Below are 26958 nucleotides of genomic sequence, written 5' to 3'. Positions count from 1 at the left end.
TCATATTTGAAATCGGAGTAATAATTATCACTTTTTGATTCAAAGTTGTCGAATTTACATAAAGGGCGTCGCGGGACCCACGGACGAGTATAGACCCGAACTGAGTCCGCCTATGAAAAACATACCCATTATACATCAAGCAAACTCCTATAAAAATTATTGGAGCGATCCGAGCCTCTATGCGAAAAATATGGCATTCAGAGATTACAAAATTCCTTAAAGCGAACATTTTCCATGCGAATTTCGGAAAGCGATTACTTCAAATACATCATGGTTCATATTTCATAAAAACATACATAAGAGTGCCAAAGAATATATATATATGGATCATAACATGCTCGGATCTCGAATTTGGAGTTCCCTTAAAGCTCCAATCTAGCCTATGTGAAACTAAGGCACGCCAAAAGAAGGAAGGTTGCTTTACATACCTCAAACGCTCTCCAATATGATCCAACTCCAGCTAAGTCCAAACTATGATTCGGGCTGCCCAAGGTCTACAAACAAGCCATAAAATGCCAAACATTAGCTAAAGACTTTTTGGGCATTAAATTCCAATTTCGCCCTTAACTCTACGGAAATTTGGGCGGCATTTCCCCTGTAAATAGGCTACCCCGAGAATTTAACTCGGCCATATCAATCAACAACAACAGCAACAACCAACCTAACAACATCAACAACTAATTCGGAAAGCAATACAACAACAATAGCTTTCTTTTTCCACTATTCAACAACTTACATAAATTCAATTCGACAACTTACCTTCAAGCCAAAATCGACGCTTATACATTCACATACTAACCCATGCCCCTACCAACAATATTTAAGGACATTCTAAGCAATTCATACAACATTTCCAATAATCCAAATTTTTCTCCAGCTACCCGAAACAGCCCCCTAACCGAAACAGCCCCTCTAACTTTTTCTTCATTTACAAATTATGGTTTGTATTCACAATTCACCTTCTAACAATACTATCTCGTCCATATACCAATTACATTAAATATACAAAAGCCCCCAAATCAGTCCGCAACATCTACAACCTCAATTTGAACCAATGAACATTCATTTCCAGCATAAAATTCAAAGCGACGACGATTAAAACATTAAGCGATATTCATTCGCTCATTGTCATATAATGTGAACCATTTCAATCAACACTACACATACACATATATGGATGATTCCCAATTGTTCTTCACCTTACAATGATCATAATCAACTAACTAAACATTAATTCATAATTTCAATCACAACACAACAACACCCATCACACGCCCAACCCTCATACATATGGCATCCACTTCACCATTCTTTATTTCATGATTTTTAACCATAATAAGATACTACAACATGAATATAACCATCATAACACAAGAACAAGATCAAATCTTACCTTTTTATCTTCAACTTCCACAAGCCTAGGGTTTCCACAAGATGAGAAATAGTGGATTGATCGCTCCCACAATGCTTCCACGCGACTTAGGGACCTCAATATAGTTGATTTGTGCCAAAGAAATAATTTTTGGAAGGCTAGAATTGATCTTGATTTTTTTTTCAACTTGGCCGTGAGGTTGGGGGTTTTCTCCTTCAACTTTTAGATATTTTTTTTTTTTTTGTGGGAAGTGAGAAAGATGAATACATGGTCATCTTTTAACTAATATGAAGTGCATTGTTGTCCCTTGGCCCACATTAAATGAGTTGGACCACTTAAAAGATGACACCAAATTGTGTGGGCACCACATGGAATTTGTGGATGACTTTCCACTTCTAATTTTATCACTTTTGGTCCCAAATTTTTCCTAATTGATCCATACCAATAAATTCATGCACAACTTATATCTCAAAATAAAATCGAAGGTCAAGAATCCCGACTTTGTATCCCGAAATAATTTTGTCCCTAACTTATCGTAATTAATCCAGATTATTCCACTGTACAAAAATACGGGTTCTAACATCCTCCCCCCCTTAAGAACATTCGTCCGCGAATGTTAGATTTATCTCACGGGTCATACAAACAATTTGGGGGAGTTTCCTTCTCAACTATCACAACCATACATTTATTGATCAAACAACAAAGTCAAATAGAGAATTGGATTACCTGTAGGTTCCGAAAATAAATGAGGATACTTCTTCTTCATATGCTCCTCAGCTTCCCAGGTCATTTCCTCTCGGTTATTGTTCCGCCACAGCACTTTAACAGAAGCCATATCTTTGTTCCGCAACCTTTTTACCTGACGATCCAATATGGCTATAGGCTGCTCCTCATAAGATAGCTCCTCTGTGACTTGAATATCATCTACAGGAAAAACTCTGGAAGGGTCACCAATACACTTACGAAGCATAGAAACATGAAATACCGGGTGTACCGCTCCCAAATCAGCTGGCAGATCTAATTCATAGGCCACCTTGCCTATTGTACGAATAATTTGATACGGCCCAATATATCTCGGACTGAGCTTCCCTTTCTTGCCGAATCTCATAACACCTTTCATAGGCGACACTTTCAGGAACACCCAATCGCCAATCTGAAACTCTAACGGTCGACGTCGTTTATCAGCATAAGATTTCTGTCGACTCTGGGCCGCTAGCAATCTCTCTCGAATAAGTCTCACCTTATCCACGGCCTGCTGGACCACATCTGGACCGATGAACTGAGTCTCACCCACGTCAAACCAACCAATCGGAGATCTGCATTTCCTGCCATACAAAGCCTCATAGGGTGCCATCTGAATACTGGAGTGGTAGCTGTTGTTATATGCAAACTCAACAAGCGGTAAATGGTCGTCCCAGCTACCCCTGAAATCAATAACGCAGGCACGCAACATATCTTCCAATGTCTGAATAGTGCGCTCGGCCTGTCCGTCAGACTGGGGATGGAAGGCTGTACTCAGGCTCACCTGGGTTCCCAATCCTTCCTGAAACGATCTCCAGAACCTAGCTGTAAACTGGGCACCTCTATCGGAAATAACAGACACCGGAACTCCATGAAGTCGTACAATCTCCCTGACATAAAGCCTGGCATAATCCTCAGCTGAATAGGTGGTCCGAACCGGAAGAAAATGGGCTGATTTCGTCAGCCGATCAACAATAACCCAAATAGAATCATACCTCCGTGGAGTGCGAGGTAGACCTGTAATAAAGTCCATATTAATGATCTCCCACTTCCACGTCGGTATCTCCATCTCCTGCAATAGCCCACCGGGCTTCTGGTGCTCAATCTTAACCTGCTGGCAATTTGGACACTGAGCAACGAACTCTGCTATATCTCTTTTCATACCGTCCCACCAATATAGGCATCTGATATCATGGTACATCTTCGTCGACCCTGGGTGAACAGAATATCGGGCGTAATGTGCCTCGCCCATAACCTGTCGCCGCAACCCTGCAACGTCAGGTACACACAATCTGCCTCTGTGAAATAACACTCCATTAGGTGAAATCTCAAACGGAGTCTTCTCCTGTGCCAGCGCTGCGTCTCTGTACTTTGCCAGAATAGGATCCTCATACTGATGCCGCTTAATATCTTCTGTAATAGAGGACTCAGCAATACCTCGAACAGAAACCCCAACATCTCCAGAATCAGCCAAGCGAACTCCAAGACTAGCCAACTGATGAATATCGCGAACCATTTCTTTACTCTCTGATGGCACGTCTACTAGGCTGCCCATAGACTTGCGGCTGAGTGCATCCGCCACAACATTAGCTTTCCCAGGATGGTAGAGAATGTCAACATCATAATCTTTCAGCAACTCTAACCACCTCCGCTGCCGCAAGTTCAGCTCCTTTTGCCTAAAGATGTACTGAAGGCTCTTATGATCTGTATAAATGTCAACGTGAACCCCATATAAGTAATGTCTCCACATCTTCAAGGCATGAATGACCGCGGCCAGCTCCAAATCGTGAGTAGGATAATTCTTTTCATGTTTTCTGAGCTGCCGGGAAGCATAAGCTATCACCCTGCCATGCTGCATCAACACACATCCCAAACCAATACCAGAGGCATCACAATAAATCACATACCCATCTGGACCCTCCGGAAGAGTCAGGACTGGAGCCGTAGTCAACTTCTCTTTCAGCAACTGGAAGCTACGCTCGCAAGCATCTGACCACTGAAACTTAGCTCCCTTCTGAGTCAGCCTTGTCAAAGGCGCTGAAATGGAAGCAAACTTCTCCACGAATCTCCGATAATAACCAGCCAATCCCAGAAAGCTACGCACCTCTGTCGGCGTCGTAGGTCTAGGCCAATTCTTTACGGCCTCGATCTTCTGGGTATCCACCCGGACGCCATCAGCCCCAATAATATGTCCCAGAAATGCCACTGAAGATAACCAGAATTCACACTTAGAAAATTTAGCATATAATTCCTGGTGCCGAAGTGTGCCAAGTACCGTCCTCAAATGGTCTGCATGCTCTGCTTCTGACCGAGAATAAACCAGAATATCATCGATAAATACGATCACAAACATATCCAAGAACGGTCTGAATACCCGATTCATCAGGTCCATAAATACTGCTGGGGCATTTGTCAGCCCAAAAGACATAACTCTGAACTCATAGTGCCCATATCGGGTCCTGAATGCTGTCTTGGGAATATCAGCCTCTCGTACCCGTACCTGATGGTAACCCGATCGCAGGTCTATCTTCGAGAAGTACCTGGCACCCTGCAGCTGATCAAACAAATCATCAATCCTGGGGAGGGGATATTTATTCTTGATGGTTACCTTATTCAACTGCCGATAATCAATGCACATCCGCAGCGAGCCGTCTTTCTTCCTCACAAATAATACTGGAGCTCCCCAGGGTGACGCACTAGGCCGAATGAAACCCTTCTCCAATAAATCTCTCAGCTGCTCTTTCAATTCTTTTAATTCTGCAGGTGCCATTCTGTACGGAGGAATAGAGATAGGCTGAGTGTCTGGCAACAGATCAATAGCAAACTCTATCTCCCGTTCGGGAGGTAGACCCGGAAGCTCATCTGGGAATACATCTACAAATTCATTAACCACTGGGACTGACTGAAGAGTCGGTGCCTCTGCCTCTAAATCATGAACACGGACCAGATGATAAATATACCCCTTTCTGATCATTTTCTCAGCCTTGAGGTATGAAATAAACTTACCCCTCGGCGATACTGTATTACCTGCCCACTCTATAACTGGCTCCCCTGGGAATTGGAATCGGACTATCTTCTTTTGACAGTCAACATTAGCATAGCAAGAAGCTAGCCAATCCATACCCATAATCACGTCAAACTCGATCATATCTAACTCTACCAAATCCGCCTTAGTGCAGCGGCCACAGATAATCACGGAACAATCTCTATAAATCTGACTGGCTATAACAGAATCCCCTACTGGTGTAGCTACCTCAAAAGGCTCTATCGGTTCGGATTCTATCCCAATTTTATCAGCAACGAGTGGAGATATAAATGATAATGTAGAACCAGGATCAATCAATGCATACACATCACGAGAGAAAACCAGTAATATACCTGTGACGACATTAGGCGAAGCCTCCTGGTCCTGTCTGCTGGCTAAAGCATAAATGCGGTTCGAAGGACCGCTAGAACCCGAAGCTCCGCCACGACCCCTGCCGCGGCCTGCTGGTGCTGGAGTACCTCGCCCCGCAGGGCGCATCGCCACCGAGGCTGAAGATGAACCACCGGCTGACCCGGTAGACTGAGCTGAACTGCCTGTACCACCTCTAGCCGGACAGTCTCTCATCTGATGGCCCTGACGGCCGCACACAAAGCATGCACCCGTAGCTCGGAAACACTCTCCCGGGTGCTGTCTCCCACAGTAGGAACACAAAGGTCTGGGTGGCCTCATCTGACTGCTGGAACCTCTGTTCAACTGTGAACCTGAAGCCCTGGAGCTCGGGCCTGCCCCTGAATATCCGACACCCTCAGATCTCCTGCCGGTAAACTGTGGGGGTGTACCCCGGCCTGACGGAGGAGGATGTCTGCCTGACTGCTGCTGCTGAGGCTGTCCGCCTCGAGAGTCTCCAGAATAACCTGCGAATCTGGCCCTCTTGGGCGGCCTCCTGTCCCGATCTCTGCTAGAATAATCAGCTCTATGTCGGTCCTCCATACCTAGGGCATAAGCCTGTAGTCGGGCAATATCCATGTCTGCCTGCAATGCCACCGCCATACAGCCATCAATCAAATAGCGGTCTAACCCCATCACGTATCTGTGCATCCGATCGGCCATATCTGCTACTATGGCAGGTGCATACCGGGCCAAAGAATCAAACTCCATATTATACTCACGGACGCTCCGACCCCTCTGCTGCAGATGCAAAAATCGGTCAACCCGCGCTCGCCGTAACTCTGGGGGCAAAAAGTGGTGAGTGAAAGCAGTCACGAACTCGTCCCAAGTAGCTGGGGTAGCACCCTCACCCCTGGATAGCTCCCAGGACTCATACCAGTGAGCAGCAACATCCCGTAGTCTATGCGAAGCCAACTCAACAGACTCAGTCTCTGAAGCCCTGACCAAATCTAGTGAGCGCCGCATCCCCCGAATAAAGTCATGGGGGTCCTCGTCGGGCTTAGACCCGTAAAACTCTGGAGGGCCACATAATAGAAACTCTCGAACCCTCAGGCTGTCACGCCTATCGTCATCATCATCATCTCTCCGCCCGCGTCTGCGAGCCTGTCCCGCTACCAGAGTGGTCAATAACTGCACAGCCTCTCTCAGTGTCCTGTCCTCCGCCCCTTGCTGAGGAGCTGGAGGCGCGGGAGCTGAAGCCCCTGGAGCTAATGGTGAAGCTGCTCCAGACTCCTCTGACGATGAAGACGTAGCAGAGTCGGCTGGCCGGGATGTAATATCACGCATCATCTGAGCAAGGGTCCGAGTACCCTTCTGAGCCCGGCTGGTCTCTCCTACTACGCCCTTTTTCTTCTGGGCGGCCGTCGCCTTTTTCGGAGGCATCACTGAAAGAAAAACAACAACAGATCAAAACAGAATCATCCTAATAGCACAGTTCTATCGCACGATCTAAGATCAGAAGAAAAGACAACATCCTAAATGTCCTGTAGCCTCCTGTTTATAGATGTGGTGCACAACACACCGATAAACAAGACTCTACTAGACACGATCTGTGGACACTCCGAGGACAAACCGCTCTGATACCACTTCTGTCACGACCCAACCCCGTAGGCCGTGACTAGTGCCCGATCTGAGCACCCGAACCCATCTATTAAGTATTATCTCAAATTCCATCAACTCATTCTAGTATATGGCGGAAGCCGACAAGGCTTTATTTCAAATTTAAGTAATTTCCAGAAAAATTTCGGCAGAGTTTCCTTTGTTTTACGGACTATCCAATATACCCTGCACGCAGAAAATACCAACAAAAGCCACACAGGGCTAACCAAGCAAGATATAAACATATGCGGACCGGCCGCCTCGGCGTATAGGATCGCCCAAACAACATATGCGGACCGGCCGCCTCGGCGTATGGGATCACCCAAACGACATGTACATACATCCATACAGAAAGACCCTAACCCACAAACATGTCCACAGACCTCTAAACAGACCGACAGAATCATATGACGGGACAGGGCCCCGCCGTACCCATGAACGAATATATACAAATGCACTAATAAATATATATACCAAAAGTATAAGCTCCGGAAAGAGAGGAGCACTCCGAATAGCAGAAAGGGTGTCCTAAACAGGTGGATCACCAGGCTGCGCGTCTGTACCTGCGGGCATGAAACGCAGCCCCCGGAGAAGGGGGTCAGTACGAAATATGTACTGAGTATGCAAAGCAGAAGGTACAGAAATAAATCTGAATAATAATCGAATCAGATATATAGAAAATAATACATATCAAAATGTTTATTCCCAAAGTATAAATTATGCATAGGGCACTGGAAAATGTGGTCGCCCGCCTGTCGATGGCGCCACAACACAGCATAACACCAGAAAGTTTCAAATCTCCGAATCCCCGTCACACATCACAACACAGCATAACGCCAAACATAAGTGGAACCCGGCCCTCGAGCAAGGAGCACGGTGAACCATAAACACAGCATAACACCGGAATATATCAAAAAGCGCACGACAACAGAACCGGCCCGGGAACCGGCGAACGATATCATAGTAGGCACGAGCGGAGTAGTGAGGAATCATATGCATAAAATCATTATTATAAATCCGAAGGATAAGTAAAATAGTCATATTTGAAATCGGAGTAATAATTATCACTTTTTGATTCAAAGTTGTCGAATTTACATAAAGGGCGTCGCGGGACCCACGGACGAGTATAGACCCGAACTGAGTCCGCCTATGAAAAACATACCCATTATACATCAAGCAAACTCCTATAAAAATTATTGGAGCGATCCGAGCCTCTATGCGAAAAATATGGCATTCAGAGATTACAAAATTCCTTAAAGCGAACATTTTCCATGCGAATTTCGGAAAGCGATTACTTCAAATACATCATGGTTCATATTTCATAAAAACATACATAAGAGTGCCAAAGAATATATATATATGGATCATAACATGCTCGGATCTCGAATTTGGAGTTCCCTTAAAGCTCCAATCTAGCCTATGTGAAACTAAGGCACGCCAAAAGAAGGAAGGTTGCTTTACATACCTCAAACGCTCTCCAATATGATCCAACTCCAGCTAAGTCCAAACTATGATTCGGGCTGCCCAAGGTCTACAAACAAGCCATAAAATGCCAAACATTAGCTAAAGACTTTTTGGGCATTAAATTCCAATTTCGCCCTTAACTCTACGGAAATTTGGGCGGCATTTCCCCTGTAAATAGGCTACCCCGAGAATTTAACTCGGCCATATCAATCAACAACAACAGCAACAACCAACCTAACAACATCAACAACTAATTCGGAAAGCAATACAACAACAATAGCTTTCTTTTTCCACTATTCAACAACTTACATAAATTCAATTCGACAACTTACCTTCAAGCCAAAATCGACGCTTATACATTCACATACTAACCCATGCCCCTACCAACAATATTTAAGGACATTCTAAGCAATTCATACAACATTTCCAATAATCCAAATTTTTCTCCAGCTACCCGAAACAGCCCCCTAACCGAAACAGCCCCTCTAACTTTTTCTTCATTTACAAATTATGGTTTGTATTCACAATTCACCTTCTAACAATACTATCTCGTCCATATACCAATTACATTAAATATACAAAAGCCCCCAAATCAGTCCGCAACATCTACAACCTCAATTTGAACCAATGAACATTCATTTCCAGCATAAAATTCAAAGCGACGACGATTAAAACATTAAGCGATATTCATTCGCTCATTGTCATATAATGTGAACCATTTCAATCAACACTACACATACACATATATGGATGATTCCCAATTGTTCTTCACCTTACAATGATCATAATCAACTAACTAAACATTAATTCATAATTTCAATCACAACACAACAACACCCATCACACGCCCAACCCTCATACATATGGCATCCACTTCACCATTCTTTATTTCATGATTTTTAACCATAATAAGATACTACAACATGAATATAACCATCATAACACAAGAACAAGATCAAATCTTACCTTTTTATCTTCAACTTCCACAAGCCTAGGGTTTCCACAAGATGAGAAATAGTGGATTGATCGCTCCCACAATGCTTCCACGCTACTTAGGGACCTCAATATAGTTGATTTGTGCCAAAGAAATAATTTTTGGAAGGCTAGAATTGATCTTGATTTTTTTTTCAACTTGGCCGTGAGGTTGGGGGTTTTCTCCTTCAACTTTTAGATATATTTTTTTTTTTTGTGGGAAGTGAGAAAGATGAATACATGGTCATCTTTTAACTAATATGAAGTGCATTGTTGTCCCTTGGCCCACATTAAATGAGTTGGACCACTTAAAAGATGACACCAAATTGTGTGGGCACCACATGGAATTTGTGGATGACTTTCCACTTCTAATTTTATCACTTTTGGTCCCAAATTTTTCCTAATTGATCCATACCAATAAATTCATGCACAACTTATATCTCAAAATAAAATCGAAGGTCAAGAATCCCGACTTTGTATCCCGAAATAATTTTGTCCCTAACTTATCGTAATTAATCCAGATTATTCCACTGTACAAAAATACGGGTTCTAACAATATTGGATAGAGAAGCATACGGTAACAATTTGTATGATTAATTTTTTTTAATATCAACCGCGTATCGCGCAGGTTTTAATATTAGTTAAGTTAATAATAACACAAATCTATTCTCTCTTCATTTATCCTAATTTCTGATTTTTTTACATAATATCATGACTTTTACTATTTTAATAAACATTTGAATTGAGCTTGATATTTTCATTGGAACAAACTCTCATTCTTTTGTTAAAACTTGAATTTGCTAACAAACACCAGGTGACATGCTTACGTGTATATCCTGAGGAGAGAAGTTGAAAAAAAAAAGGGAAAAGTGATTCTAGATTGTGAAGAGAAAGCAAAGTAGAAATTGTCATCTCTCTCTCTCTCTCTCTTTTTTTTTGTGTGTGTGTGTGTCTGTGTGTGTCTGTGTAATGGAAGGGGAAAGTACTCTCTCTGCGTGTGGCGTGTGTGGGTAGTGGGGTTGTTAAGAAAGCCAAAAGAAATAGAAAGCAAAGTAGAAATCGATTCGAGATTGTGAAGAGAAAGCAAAGTAGAAATTGTCATCTCCCGCTCTTCTTTTTATTTTATTTTATTTTGTGTGTGTAATGAAAGGGGAAAGTATTCTCTCTGCGTGTGGAGTGTGCGTGTAGTGGGGTTGTTAAGAAAGCCTAAACAAATACCTTTTTGGTGTTATCTTTGTCTAATAAGGCATCAAACAAGATGCATGTGTTATTGTTGCTCCTAAACTCACACGCAAGTTTACGTGGTTATAGGATTTTAAGGAAAATAAAGAACTAGGAAATGAATGCATTCCTGAGATTACAGGGTACCTTGGGGCACAAAGCATCCCGCATTAGCAGAGTCCGGTGAAGGGCTGTTAGAAAATAGGATTCAGAATTGGGAAATAAATAATCCGACTTTGATAGAGTAATATCTGCCCTTAAGAATAAATACCTTCGTTAAGAAAATGATGCATATATACTCCTGCCGTTATACAAATTGTGTAAATATACCCATTTAGCTACTAGAGTTTTTTTTTAAATCATTTAGCATATATTTTAATTAAGAAATTGTCACGTGATTTAAAAAAAATAAGTCTACCTATTTTTTATTAGACTTATTTCTTAAAGCTACGAGGCAATTTTTTTGGCTAGTGGGTTATCTCGTTCGTTTAAAAAAAATACCTGTTTAGATTTAAAAAAAACATAAGTCTATCCATCTTTTTAAACGAACCAGACCCGACCACTAATAAAAAATAAGTCTACTAAAAAATAGGTAGACTTATCTTTTTAAAGCCATGTGGTATATTTTTAAATATATAACAAGCTCTTAAAAAGAAAAAATTGTCAGCAAAAAGGGTATATTTGCACTATTTCTGTAGTGGCAATGGTATATATGTACTATATTTTTAACGAGGGATATATCTATTATTTGAGGAGTATATTTGCACCTATATTCCCAAAATTAAAAATCATCCCATTTGAAGGGCAAAAACCAAAGTCTAGCCCATTTGAAGGGCAAAAACCAAAGTCTAGCCCATTTGAAGGGCAAACCGTGCAATTAAATGAAAAGAAACAAGCTGGAAATAATATTTGACGAAGTCAACAGACTCAAATAAAGAAGGTGGAAACTTTAACCATAAGTAGCAAAATAAAAGGCTTAACCCAGCTCAAAAAAGCAAGCTGAAAAACCCATTAATCAACAAAAAATTAAAGTAATAAGGTGATCTGAGAGTAATATCAAGATGAAAAAGATAAAGTTAACTTGATCAAAGAGGGGCTTGACTTTGCAAATTTACTGTTTTTTCAACTTACACAGTAAATCGTACATACACGCGAAAATGGGTCTAACAAAGTACGTTCTCTCTTCTCTTTTATTTCTCTATTATTTATTTTTGTTTGTTTCAATTCTCCACAGAATTTTCTTTGTTTAGCACTGTATTTGAATGGTAGAAGGTTTCTACTTTGATTTAAATGGAACCTTGCAATAATACTATGTGCTGATGGAAAATATTAGGAACCTTCTCTGAACTTGATTGAGATTCTTGATTGTATGGAGAAAGCAGAGTAAAGAAAAAGTATGATATTCTGTAAGTCAAGGTCTTTACCCCAAGTTACACTCTCATCCTTACCAATCAAAATTTTAAACCTGAAAATGATTAGGTGACCTTCCTGGTATTGACTACTCCAAAGCTACAATAGTACATTTTTCTTTGCTTTCTGCTATATATAACTCAATATTATTGAATAGAGGAGCACAGCAAAATTTTCTTGATTTCTTTTCCACCTTAAGTACTCAGATTTGATCATTTTAGTAACAGAAATGGGTTATGGAATATTTACATTGTTTCTGCTATATATAGTCTTTCTCTGTCAACTTGTTTTCTCTTCATCCTTACCTCATTTGTGCCCCAAAGATCAAGCTCATGCTTTGCTACAATTCAAGCACATGTTTACCATAAATTCCAATGCTTCTAAATATTGTGGTTTTTCTCATCCAAAAACAATTACATGGAACAAGAGCACAAATTGCTGCGAATGGGATGGAGTTAACTATGAGGAGACAACAGGACAAGTAATTGAGCTTGATCTTTGTTGCAGCGGACTTCAAGGCAAGTTCCTTTCTAATAGTAGCATCTTTCAACTCTCCAATCTCAAAAGGCTTTATTTGTCTGATAATAATTTTTTCGGGTCGTTCATTTCACCTAAATTTGGTGAGTTTTCTAGTTTGACGCATCTTGATTTGGGGGATTCGGTTTGTTCTGGTCTAATCCCTTCTGAAATCTCTCATCTTTCCAAATTATACTTTCTTCGTATCCGGAATTATCCATCTGGGCTTAAATTCGGACCTCACAATTTTGAACTGCTCCTTAAGAACTTGACCCAATTAAGAGAGCTTAACCTTTTCCATGTGAACATCTCTTCCACCATTCCTCTAAATATCTATTCTTATTTAACAACTCTATGGCTTGTCAACACACAGTTATTTGGTATATTTCCCGAAAGAATTTTCCACCTTTCCAACTTGAAAGCTCTTTATTTATCACACAATCCTCATCTCACAGTTGGGTTTCCCACAACCAAATGGAATAGCAGTGCATCTCTCATGTATTTAGGTCTTGATGGCGTGAATTTTACTGGTAGGATACCTGAATCAGTTAGTTATTTAACTTCATTGCAAGCATTGTACATGAGCTCTGCAAATCTCTCAGGGCCCATTCCCTAAACCTATATGGAATCTCACCAACATAGGATTGTTAGATTTGAGGAATAACAATTTCACTGGCAAAATTCAGGATTTCAAGCTCAAAACATTGAGAACAGTTATTTTAAGACAAAATCAGCTGCAATGTCCTATTCCAAAGTCACTCCTAAACCAGCAGAGCCTAGAATTGCTTCTTCTTTCTCAAAATAATCTCAGCGAATAGATTGATTCAACTATCTGCAATCTAAAAACAGTGGAAGTGCTAGATTTGGGAAGTAATAATCTGGAGGGAACAATCCCCAAATGTCTGGGCTTTTGGTTTTGGATTTAAGCAACAATAGTCTAAGTGGGACAATTAATGTTGGAAACACACTCATGATCATTAAATTGGATGGGAATAAGCTACGGGGGAAAGTGCCACGATCTTTGATCAATTGCAAGTATTTGGAACTCCTTGATTTAGGTAACAATGAGTTGAATGACACATTTCCAAATTGGTTGGGAACCCTACCTGATTTGAAGATTTTAAGTTTGAGATCAAATAAGTTGCATGACCCTATAAAAGATTCAAGGGCTGAAAACTTGTTTGCTCAAATTCGAATAATAGATCTCTCATCGAATGGATTTAGTGGAGAATTACCGGTGAACCTTTTTGAGAATTTCCAAGCTATGAAAATAATTGATGAGAACAGTGGAACCCGAGAGTATGTAGCAGATGTAATTCTTGTTTATTACACAAGTTCTTTGATAGTGACAACAAAGGGATTGGATTTAGAACTTCCTCGTGTTTTGACAACAAACATAGTTATCGATCTTTCTAACAATAGATTTGGATGTTATATTCCAAGTATTATTGGAGATCTCATTGGGCTTCGTAAGTTGAACTTATCCCACAATGGCTTGGAAGGTCACATACTAGCATCACTACAACAACTATCTGTACTTGAATCACTGGATCTCTCATCTAACAAAATTGGCAGAGAAATTCCACAACAACTTGCATCCCTCACATCACTTGAAGTCTTAAATCTCTCTCACAATCATCTTGTTAGATGCATCCCCAAAGGAAAACAATTTGATACGTTTGAGAACAGTTCATACCAAGGGAATGATGGATTACGAGGTTTTGCACTCTCAACAGATTGTGGTGGTGATGAGGGGGTACCACAAGCGACAACTCCAGGTGAGCTAGATCAAGGAGAAGGAGATTCAGCAATAATCAGTTGGCAAGTGTTTCTCATAGGTTATGGTTGTGGTCTAATTATTGTATTGTCTGTAATATACATAATGTTAGCAACCCAAAATCCAACATGGTTTTCGAGGATGGTTGAAGAATTGGAGCATAGAATTATTACGAGAACGAAAAGACACAAGAAAAGAAATTAGCGTGTAACCTCCAAGTATTCAACTTGATTTCTATCCTTCAGAAGATTATTTTTTATTTATTAGAGTGTTTTCTACCTCCTTCATCCTTAAAGCTCTTAATTAACTTTAATTCTTCATTTTTGAAAATTGCAGGATTCAAGTCTAATATATTGCTAGTGATGCAAATATAAGCCTTTATCTTCATAGTTTGTGATTTTTCAGAAGTGTTTGTTACCCTATGAATAAAGACATGTGCTTTCTTCCTTTGAGACTCAGCCAAATTTATTTTCATTTATTTAAAGTGTTAGATTATTAGAGTTCATGGCCTCAACTTGTATATATATATAAAAAAATAAAAAAAAAGACAAAAGCCCGTTGATGTGACATGCCTCAAAAGCCAGCAAACCTATTTTTTATTTATTCTCAATTTTATGCCTTCATTTCATTTTTAACTCTGTTAGTTAATTAGTAAACATAAACGGACATATTCTTTCAGATTTTTTTTTAATGTTTCCATACGTTGCCTACTTGCCTTTCTTAGGGCATCTCCAACCCATTGCACCATTTTTTGCACCAAATTGGTGCAAATTAACTCCAACCCATTGCACTATTTTTTGCACCAAAATGGTGCAAATTAACTCCAACCCATTGCACCATTTTTTGCACCAAAAAAGAATATTCCTTTTATATTCTTCTCTCTCTTTTATATTATATTATTTTCTTTTACTTAAATTTTATTTTTAATTTCATAAAAAAAATCCTTTTTTTTTTCTTTTTTACATATCCATCCCATGTAATTCATAATCCTTTGTTATATAATCATTTAATATAAAATTATTTTATACCATAAAATTTTAAATAATATAAATTGTAAGCAAATATTATACGTTATACATATTAATGGATAATTCAAATAAAAGTGAAATCATTGATAAAATATAATTAAATAAATACTATTACATTAAGGTAGAATTTATTTTAATTTCTACATAAATATTCAACTTCCATGATTAGTACGTTGCTCTCATAAATGCTCTACTAATGCATTACGAAGTGCAAAATGAAAATCTTTGTTCTTAATTTTTTTTGTGTCGAGCTAAAAATTATTCAAATCGATAATTTTCATCTACTACCATTTCTACTGTTGGAATTGGACCTTTCCAAGCATCTTGAATTGGTGCATTAAGATCACACTCATCCTCGATTATCATGTTGTACAGTATAATACATGATGCTAATATATCATGTAGCTCTTCTTTTCTCCAAAAACGCGACGGCCCTGCAATAATTGCAAAACGAGATTGCAAAACTTCGAATGCACGTTCAACATCTTTTCGACATGATTCTTGTTTCGTCGCGAAATATTTCTTCTTTTGAGATTGTGGCTCATGAATGGTTTGCACAATTGTAGACCATTTTGGATATATACTGTCAGCTAAATAATAAACCACATCATATTCGTTTCCTTGAATAACATAATGGGCGGGAGGAGCAATACCTTTAGCAAGATTGAAAAACAGATGTGACGATTCTAAAACATTAATGTCATTATTGGTGCCAGTCATACCAAAATATGCATGCCATATCCAAAGGTCATAATCAGCTACAGCTTCAAGAATTATTGTTGGGGATCCACTACGACCTGCATATTGTCCAGCCCATGCTGTTGGACAATTTTTCCATCTCCATTAATGCATGCAATCTAGACTACCTAGCATTCCTGGAAAACCACGTTGCTCACCGATGTGAAGAAGCCTTGCAACATCGTTAGTTGTTGGTGATCTCAGATACTGCTGGCCAAAAACCTCTACGATAGCTCAACAAAATCTCTTCATGCTTTCAATTGCAGTTGACTCTCCAATTTTCACATATTCGTCAGTGGCATCCGCTGGCAAGCCGTATGCCAACATTCTAAACATAGCTGTGATTTTTGTATAGTAGATAAACCAAATCTACCCATCGCATCAGCATGTTGTTCGAAGTACGTATCATGAGCTTTAATTGCATCAACAATACGAAGAAACAAATTCCGGGACATCCGATATCGATGACGAAACCTACCATCATTATAGCATGGATTATATGAAAAATAATCGAGAAATAAATTATTATCAGTTGCTTCACAATCTCGATTGATTACTGAATGACCTGGAACAGAGCCAACTCTGAAAACTTCATTATTTTGATATTCTTGCAAATATTGCAACATATAGTTGTTCATGCGAATATTTCGCAAGATTACTTGTTGCTCTTCTGCAATAGTATCATCTAAATCTAAAGATGATGATGATGAAGAGGAATTTTTATCATTATTATTAGAATAACCTCCAGTATAGAAATTCATTTTCAGAAGACAAATAAGAATTTTTGATTTGATTGTGAAATGAATTGGAAATCCTGAGTTATTTACCTAAATGATGTTCATTTTTATAGATTAGGATGAAATCCTATTATTATCCGGTTGAGATAAGGATGAAATCCATCCGATGATTGAGATTAGGATGAAATCCATTCAACGGTTGAGATCAAGATGAAATCTATCATATTATTATCGGGTTGAGATAAGGATGAAATTCATCCGACGGTTGAGATTAGGATGAAATCCATTCAACGGTTGAGATCAAGATGAAATCTATCCTATTATTATCTGGTTGAGATAAGGATGAAATCCATCCGACAGTTGAGATTAAGATGAAATCCATTCAACGGTTGAGACAAGATGAAATCTATCCTATTATTATCCGGTTGAGATAAGGATAAAATCCATCCGACGGTTAAGATCCATTCAACGATTGAGATCAAGATGAAATCTATCCTATTATTATCCGGTTGAGATAAGGATAAAATCCATCCGATGGTTGAGATTAGGATCAAATTCATTCAACGGTTGAGATCAAGATGAAATCTATCCTATTTTGGCTCTACTTTTATCTATATATATTCAAGTCCCAAAATACCCATTCATACGAAATTGGCTTTAGTTTTTCTTTAACCATATAATCTACTTTTCCTCTATTCACTTGCAAAAAATGTCTACCTGATCTACAGGATACTCTACCAATGAAGATATGGTATTATGCCAAGTTTATTTAGATGTATCTCAAGATCCAATAACAGGTATAAATCAATGTAGAGATAATTTTTGGGGTCAAGTGGAAGATGGGTACAATAGTGTAAGGGATCAGTGTTGGGAGTATCGCAACAAAAGATCGTTGGAATGTCGAATTAAAGTTATTGAGAAGGCTATAAGAAAATTAAATGGTTGTGTACGTCAAGTTGAAAATTTGCATCCTAGTAGTGCTTCAGATAAAGATATTGTGAGTATTTATTTTGTAAATTTTTATACTTTATTTGTATATATTTACTTACAGTTTCCCTTCAATTTTTTTTTTAAATATTGCAAATTAATCAAGCAAAATGTTTACTTATGCAAGATCCGAACTACAAAAAAGGTTTTAAATTTGATCATGTGTGGGGTATGATGAAGGATTTTGAGAAGTTTAAAGATGTCGATCCTGGAAGTAAAAAAGTTCGAAAGCAAGGCTCTTCTTATATATCATCGGAGTCTGAGACTCCTGCTCTTGATTCACCTCTAGTATCATCTCCTAACTTATCATCATTTTCACTAAATTTGAATGAGGATGTTGCAGGTGATTCCACATCATCACAACGACCTATTAGGGTGAAGAAAGCAAAATTGAAGAGAAAAATCGAAGAAGGTTTTTCATCTGCTGTGCAAATGGTCCAATCAGAAAATAATCGGCTTGTTGAGTTGTTGGTAAAGTCAGGTGCAGACAGGCAGCGAGATTTGGAGATGAAAGATAGAGCTTTGAAACTAAAAGAATTTAAAGAAGAAAATAAAATTTTATTGTCGAATTTAGATTCTATTGGTGATCCAAGTATTCGTGAATTTATTCGACAAGAACAAAAACGAATAATGGATAAAAGAAGTCAACAATTTCAACAGTCACAACCACAACAATCCTCTGCCACATACACTTAATATTTTAATGATATTGGTGGATCTGGAAACGACCTACCAGAGTACTAAATTATTGTTATGATTTTCTAAATTATTATGTTGTTTAATGTATTTTCAATTTTAATGTAATGAACATTGTTATGTTATTGATCATTGTGTTGTTATTGAACATTGTGTTATATATTCAAAATTATTATGTTATTGAACATTGTGTTATTTATTAACAACATATTATATTTTATATTTGCACTTTTCATTTTTGTGATGGTTATATTTTTTAATACAATTATAACTTATAATAAAATTAACTTACAATTTTATATAAAATAATATATACAAAAATTAATTTATAAAACTTACACTCCAAAATTAAGATGTAAAATTAATATTATAAGATATTACATAAAAAATAATTAGGTATATTAGGAATCTAAAATTATAAATTAAAATTTATAATATGTTAAATTAAAACTGTTATATAATTAAAAAAAATATTAATGAATAGTAATGGTGTAGATGAATAGGTATATTAGGAATCTAAATGTAAAAATTAAAATTTATAATATGTTAAATTAAAAGTGTTATATAATAATAAAAAAAATTATTAATGAACAGTAATGATGCAATGAATAGTGTTGCACCAAATTTGGTGTAACACTATTCATGCACCAAAATGGTGCAAAAATAGTGCAAGGTTGAAGCTCCAAAACGTCATTTTTACACCAAAATAGCATTTGGTGCAAAAAATGATGTAAGGTTGGAGATAGCCTTAAGTAGTAGCGTCAAATTTTGCCCCTCTCTCTCCCCTTCATTCTCTCCCTTCATTCTCGCTAAATCCACCCACACCTATTCCTGTACCGCAGTTCCTTTCTCCAATTAACATCATTGGTACTACTTCATTATTTCTATAATGATCTCTTCCTTTTTTTTTTTCTTAAATATAATGATTTGTCTCAATATTCGTTAATCAGTTGCTTTGCCTTTATGATTTTACACTTCCATTTCTTTTTGCACTAGTCTCAGCGTACGCGCTTTGCGCGTGACAAAAGCATGAGCCTGATTTGACAACAAACACTATTTGAAAAAAAAGTCAGACTTAAATTCAAATTTTGCCGTTTATCCATCGCTAAATTGCTTCAAGTGCCTTTTTTATTGTACTTCTTTTATAACAAACATTATTTGAAAAAAAAAAAGTCGGACTTAAATCCAAATTTCGCGGTTTATCCATCGCTAAATTGCTAGTAGCTAAATTGCTTCAAATGCCTTTTTTTATTGTACTTTTTTATTTTTACAGTGTAACAAAACCTTATTGTTTCCTAGTGAGTAATATTTAAGTGCTTAATGCATTGTAAACGAACTCTAGACTAATTTGAATAGTCTATTATATAGGATTTAATGACCAAATTTTGGTTGGTTTTGAAGTCCTAAATAATATGAGATAATTAAATATTTTAATTTTGAAAGGACTAATAGTAAGTCTATTGTAATGTCTTCTAATGAAGTGCAAATAATTCAATCAACATGTAAATTAATGTTGTTTTCTGTTATTTCAAATCATCCAGCATATGCATCTCGACCTTCCTTATGATACTTTAAAGCTTAAATCCTCTGAGTGACATGTTATTTATTTTTAGTTGCTAAAAAGTAAATTCTTCCTTCCTAATTGAAAATATATTATTTGCATAAAATTCTTAATCCCTTCAATTTAGAATAATTTTTTGTAAAACCCTTTAAAAATATAGACTTCAAATTTGACAAAATTATCATTTTAGATTTCCCCTAATATTTCAGAGGTTTAAATCAACAAATTTTCTGCATGAAATCTTTCCTTATTTGAAAAATATGTGGAAAGCCAACCCTAATATTAAATATCCTATATAAATCATTTTCTCATTTGAATTATGAAGCATGGCTATTTTGTACGATAAATAACATAAGAAAAAAATCACGGTGAATTAGTATGAATGTACCTATTACTTGTCCACGACAAAAGCATATGTTATTAAAAGATAAATGAATTAATGAAATTTTTCCAATAAAAAGAATGTAGGAGAAGTGGAATAGAATACTGGTTTACTACAATTATAAACAACTTTAAAGTATCACTACGCAAACTCTTTTTTTTTTTATGAAAAACGGTAACTTCAATAGCATGAAATTTAGAAAATCGTTTTTGCTAAAAAAAAGTTATGTTGAATAATAAAATAATTTCAAACTATCAATTATTTGTTGTCCACATGGCACATATCAAACACTCTATTAAAGATTAATGACTAAATAGTAATAGAGGGGATCCAATCCCTTCGCCTCAGGCACAAAACAATTGAAAAAGAAATAATGAGAAATACATTCTAATTCTTAAAATAAATACAGTACTTTTTATGAACAAAACCTAAACAATAGCCTATTATGTAATGGAGAACTTTCTGCCAACATAGTGAATTTTCTGACCTCATCGTTTCAACATAGACCTTCTTGCAAAGCCAAACTTTGAAATAAACAAATCAAAAATTTAAAGAAAATATGCAATAAAAACTTCTTGGAAGTAGCAAGAAATCACTTGGCGTGGACGCAAAAGTTCTCTTCTTTGGCTTAATGCAACTTATTCTTGAACTCCGGTTGAGGCCCTATGATGTGCAATGAAAGTTTTTGTTGAAATCAAAAATATAAAATCAAAATTTTAGCTGATTTTAAATCACTAAATATAAGAAAAATAGTTAAACTACAATTTTGTCTAACGTAGCGAACGACATTTTTCTAAGGGCTTTGTACTTTTAATAGTTTTCTAACCTCTTTTTGCCTTTGAGCTAGGAAGCAAGTAGATGAAATCAACAAGACGAAACAATTGAATTTGTGGTGTCAATCAACCAATCTATGATAAAATAAGAAAATAATCAGACCATTACTCATACAAAACAGAAAACTCTAACCTCTTTTTGCCTTCGAGTTAGGAAGCAAGTAGAAGAAATCAGCAAGACGAAGTAATAAAATTTGCGGTGTCAATCAACCAATCGATGATAAAATAAGAAAATAATTAGACCATAAAAGAGATAATGTACCGATTAAAAGAGATAATGGCAACTCTTCAATTAAAGAGATAATGTACCAATTCAAAAATCTCTTTAACTCCATCTATTTTTGTTATTCTATGTTACTTCATCATTAATTACTTCTAATTTATCCAACTTTCTTAATTTTTCGTGAATAAAAAATATATAATTATGGGAAATAGAAAAGTGATGTGCCACCCTTAAAGACATTTGAAGCAAGCTTATCTTTAATGATCTTGAATTATAGTTCAAAAATGAAACATGGGAATCTCCAAACATATATGTATTTCTTAATAGTCTTTTTTTTCATTCAATTGATTCGAAAATTGCTGCTTAGGTTTCTTTTTCTGAATTTTATTTTCTTATGCTTATGGGCAAGGAGTTTGAGAAGATGAGAGCGAAAGAGAAAAATGGTTGAATACACATTTTGTTGAAGGATGGTACATATAAGAAGATCAATGGAAGATTTTAAGGAGAAGAGAATAGTGAAGGAAAGATATATATCGAGGTTGTTGTAGTATTAAAGCTTGTTTAAAGATAGATTTTATTTTCATTGTTATATGTTCATCTCAATTGGATTATTAAGTGTTTTATCAAACAAAAGTGTAGATAATTTTTTTGTGTGCTTATTTCTCTTTGTTGCTCCTTCTCTGTGTATTTCTTTCCTTTCAGTTAATCTAAGGCTTATAGCATATTAGTTCAATTTTTTATGGATATCATTATTGTAATATGTCATTTTATTTATTGGAACAAATCATTTAAGCTAAACGTAGGGATTAATTTCATAAATTTAATAAGATTTTAACAATCGCGCGAAGCGCGTGCCAATTTACTAGTATATAAATAAAAATAACATCATAATTAAACTCTGTGTCCAAGCTAATATTACACTGTCACATTAATTGAAATTGAAGGATTTGTTTTCTTTACTGATGGATGATCCATCAGATCGATCCCATTGTTACTTATTAGAAAGGATGAAAACAATGTCTCAGAAAAGTTGACACGAATGGAGTAAAGAGTTAATATTGGACTTTTCAGTCTCTCAAAGGAAAAGAGACTAAGTTGTAAGGTTAATTTGATATTGGATAAAGTACTACTACAAAACACCCTCGAAAAGTTGGCCTCTTTGGAAAGTAAATCGATCGTGTAATTTTTTCAATTACACTGGTAAAGAAAATGAAATCGAACCTATAATTATCGTGTGAAAAAACTCAGATACTGTCTCACGTGCCTTAGCATTAGATATATTTTTTTTTAAAATTCAAGTCCACTAGGCTTTTGGCCTAGGGCTAATTTTATAAATTTTATCAAAAAATCCAGAAGTTTGTACAACCGTAGCCAAAAAAGCTAATGAAAAATACAAAATTTAAACTAATGATCAAATTAAGACTTATAACTTGTCTTAATTTGATATTACAAAATGTTAAAAAATTACTAATAGAATGAAATTTGAAATAATTGCTCCATAAAGAACTTCTGTTTCTATATCTCACATGCTCTATATTTGGCCCTCTATATGCACCAAGGCAGTACATTTTCTAACTAATGACCAGTTCTCAGTAGGATGAGCATCCCGGGGTGCTAATACCACCAACTAAGAAACAACCACTAAATAGAACCTGTATGCCCATGTGTACTCAAGAGGTCTGTTGTGTTCCATGTGCTCAATCATTAAGAGCAGTAATTCCACTTCATGTCATTTGTCAAAAGTGCCTCCAACCAGTTGCAATTTATGCTGGTAAACCTTCTCAACATCCTGATTGCACTGTGTTTCGCTGCTTGTTGGTATTCCTTCGGTGTTGTTGTTCTGTGGTACCTGTTGAATTAAAAATCCTCCATTTATGTTAGTTTGTGTACCTGCAACCATTAGCAAACAGTTAGTGTAAACCAAATCCTTCACATTCTCCTCCCAAAGGATTTGAGTGTGAGGACCTCTTTTTCTCCCACCTTCCCTCTATATTCAGTCTCCTTAACATGATCTAATTCTTAGATAGGGCAGCTGTAATTTGTCACTGTTCACAATTCTTTTACAGTGGCTCTCCATGTCATGAAAGGAATTGAATTGTATGTCCCCTGTGTCCAAAGCTAAATTAGCCAAGTGATCTGCTAATTTGTTTCCTTCCCTATAAATATGCTCTATCACCACCACTTTTTCCTCACTTATTCTCCAAATTTCTTCCACCATAGTAATGATTTGCCAAGGAATTTCCCATGTCCTTTGAATAGAGTTCTTCAGCAAAAGTGAATCTGTCTCTATTCTTATTTGATCCCATTGATTGTCTTTTAAATACCTAAGAGCCTGTAAAATGGCCAGGGCCTCTGCCTCGGTATTGGTGCTTTGAAGATCCTCTATTTCTCTGGCCTGTGCTTGTATCACATCTCCCCTTTCATCCCTTACACAAAAGGCCCATGAACTCCTACCCGGGTTTCCTCTTGAGGCTCCATCAGTATTGACTTTTATCCATCCAATATCTGAAGTTCTCCAAGTCACTGGTGTTACTCTTATCTTTGGAGAGTATCTCTGTAATGCTTCAACAATCACACTCCAATTATATGGTGCATACCTAAAAATTTTCCTTCTCACCTTCATGAATTGAATCAAAGTATACATCACCTGGTAAATGAGTTTTGTGATTGACACCTTCCCTTCATGTCTCATAGTGTTTCTCCTCTTCCAGAGTTCCCAAATAATAATAGCAGGGACAGCTTGGTTGATGCATTTGACATGTCGTCTACTAGGCATATCCCACCATCTGTTAATTATTTGGGTGACTTGCAAATTCTCAATATTTATTCCCACTGGTCCACAAAAATACTTCCAGATGGCTTGAGCTGTTGGTGAGTGTAAAAAGACATGGGAGGTATCTTCCACTTCTGGATGTTGACAACAATAGCATCTGGAAGGAAATTGGTGTCCCCATTTCTTTAGCTTATCATCCAGTGGTAGTTTGAACTTCCAAAATCTCCAAATAAAAAAAGATATCTTTATTGGTAGTCCTTTAATCCACATCTGCTTATACAAATTACTGGGGTCTTTTCTTTGTCTGAGCAATTGAAATGCAGACCCAACTGTGAATTTCCCCCTCGAATCTAATTTCCAGAAAGCCTTATCTGCTTGGCCATTTTCATTTGGTGGATTAATGTGCTGCACAATATGATCTGCTAGATCCTCAGGAAGGATTCTTCTTAGCAACTGTTCATCCCATTGCCCCATTTCTGCAGTTTCTTTTACAAGAATGATTGTGGGATCACACTCAAAATCTGGTGGAGTAATATGGTATAGGGCTCCCAGTCCTGTCCAATTATCAAACCAAAAATAAGAATTACCTTGTTGAAGCTTCCACCATATCTCATGTTCCATCTCATCTCGGTATTTAATCATCTTCTTCCACACATAAGTACCTGATCCGCTCGGGGCTATCACAGCATGAAACTTCTTTAAGTACTTATTACTCATGAAAGTTCTCCATAAGGATTGTTTGGTTCTCATGTTCCACCACAGTTTAGCAAAGAGGGCTTTAGATATATCTTGTAGGCTTCTGAACCCCATGCCACCTTCTTCTTGTGGGTGACATAAGGTTGTCCAAGTTGCCCAATGTTTACTTGAATTTCCCACAGAGTTGCTCCAAAAGAACTTAGCAAACAATCTATGAATCTGAGCAAGTATAGCACTAGGAGGGTCACAAGCGGATAGTAGGTGTATAGGCATGCTCTGTAAAACATGTTTAATCAGTGTTGTCCTTCCTCCAATAGATAACAGCTTACCAGTCCATGAGCTCAGTCTCTTCTGAATCTTTTCTATTATCTCCTTGTAGTAAATGTTCCTTCTTCTCCCATAGTAAATTGGTACACCCAAATATGTGAATGGAAAATCCTTTTTAGGAATCTGAGTGACAGAAAATACCAGCTCCTTAATGTTATGAGATGTCAAATGATGCATATAAATAGCGCTTTTCTGCTTGTTGATCTTCTGACCACTCACCTTCTCATAATTACTCAAAGTCTTCATCACTAATCTCATAGACTGTTCATTAGCAGAGGTGAAAATGATAGTATCATCTGCATATGCCAAATGATTAACATATGGACTCCATTTTGGCATCCCATATTCCTTGTATTCAGCCTCAGTATGCAGTGCATTGAGAGCCCTAGACAAACATTCTGCAGCCAAAATGAATAAAGTAGGGGACAATGGATTTCCTTGCTTTACTCCTCTAGATGATTTGAAAAATCCATGAGGTTGCCCATTAATCAGAATGGAATACCAATTATTTGAGATAACTCTAAACACCAGATCAATAGTAAATTCACCGAACCCCATTCTCCTCAGGACTTTAGTTAGAAATAACCATGATACCCTGTCATAAGCCTTTTCCATGTCAAGCTTAATGACAACATTTGCAGGATTTTCTCTAATCCTAATATCATGTACAATTTCCTGAGCCAACAGAATGTTTTCTACAATACTCCTGCCTTTAACAAATCCTGATTGCTGAGGTGAAATGATCTCAGGAAGCAGATATATTAGTCTTTCATGAATGATTCTTGAGATAACTTTGCTAGTGATGTTACTCAAGCTGATTGGCCTCATATCAGAAAATGTATTAATTTCTTTCTTCTTTGGTATCAAAACCAAATTGGTACATGTTACATACCTTGGGAGTTCATGCCCACAGAAGAATGATCTCACCATGGTCACCAAGTCATTTGCAATAATTTCCCAACAAGCTTGGAAAAATCTTCCTGTGAAACCATCAGGACCCCCTGCACTGTCTCCATTTAAACCAAAAACTGCTCTTTTCACCTCTACTTCATCTGGCATTTCATAGAGTTGTTGATTTTGTTCTTCTGTAACCATTTTAGGAATCTTATCAAGCATAGAGAAATCTGTAGGGATATTTTCCTCTTTGAATTGGTCTGAGAAAAATCTGATTGCTTCCTGCGCAATCTCCTCTTCAGTGTCCAGCCAGGTACCTATATGATCTTGCATTCTCTGTAATTTTAGCTTTCTTCTCTTTCCATTGACATGAGCATGAAAGAATTTTGTGTTTCTATCTCCATCCTGAAACCACTGCATCCCTGCTCTTTGTTTCCAAAATTTTTCTTCAATAGCATAAAACCTGATCAGATCAGCTTGTACCCTTTGTAGCCTTTCCCTGTTAAGCCCTGTAGGATTCTGTTCAAATTCCTGCTCATGCACCTGCACCACTTCCTCCAGAGTTGCAATTTGCTTGA

General features: G+C 37.2%; 1 long non-coding RNA gene and 1 pseudogene across 1 annotated transcript; both read left to right on the top strand.

Moving 5' to 3' along the window:
* The first annotated feature begins 10103 nt into the window (after positions 1-10103).
* Positions 10104-15266, top strand: LOC132645141 (uncharacterized). The gene is made up of 2 exons (XR_009584010.1): positions 10104-11973; positions 14842-15266. It is a non-coding gene; the product is annotated as an uncharacterized LOC132645141 (long non-coding RNA).
* Positions 12025-14835, top strand: LOC132645138 (receptor-like protein 9DC1; annotated as a pseudogene).
* Positions 15267-26958: the final 11692 nt, after the last annotated feature.

This window comes from Lycium barbarum, chromosome 6, assembly GCF_019175385.1.
Source record: "Lycium barbarum isolate Lr01 chromosome 6, ASM1917538v2, whole genome shotgun sequence".
In the NCBI taxonomy this organism is placed as follows: Eukaryota; Viridiplantae; Streptophyta; class Magnoliopsida; order Solanales; family Solanaceae; genus Lycium; species Lycium barbarum.
Note: the sequence above shows the minus strand (reverse complement) of the source record. Positions and strands in the feature narration are given on the sequence as shown.